Here is a 562-nt window from a genome sequence, read left to right on the forward strand (position 1 = left end):
TGCTGCTGCTGCTGCAGCAGCAGCTGCTGCAGCAGCAAATGCAGCAGCAGCAGATGCAGCAGAAGAAGCAGGAGTGTATATTCAGTTTAGGGTTTAGGGTTTAGGGTTTAGGGTTTTGTTTTTCTTTATAGAGGAATATCATTTGTAAAACAGCTGGCAAGGGTTTAGGGTTTAGGGTTTAGGGTTTAGGGTTTAGGGTTTAGGATGCTTATCTCTATAGAACAGAAGTAAAAGCTGTTTAGGGTTAGGGAGATGTATAGAGAGAGAAAAGGGTTTAGGGTTTAGGGTTTAGGGTTTAGGGTAAAACCCTAACCCCTAAACCCTAAACATAGAGAGAAGCAGGCAGGAGATACAGAGACAGATAAAGAGAGAAATAAATAAATAAATAAATAAATAAATAATAAAACAAACAAAAGCAAAAACAAAAACAAAAAAAGAGAAAAAAATAAACAAACAAAAAGAGAGAGAGAAAATATACAACCAGAGACAGAAACTAATAATCTATATTATTGTTATATACATACATATATATAAGTATATATATATATATATATATATATAT

The sequence above is a fragment of the Eimeria mitis genome, genomic scaffold (assembly GCF_000499745.2).
Source record: "Eimeria mitis Houghton genomic scaffold, Emh_scaff1898, whole genome shotgun sequence".
Lineage (NCBI taxonomy): Eukaryota > Apicomplexa > Conoidasida > Eucoccidiorida > Eimeriidae > Eimeria > Eimeria mitis.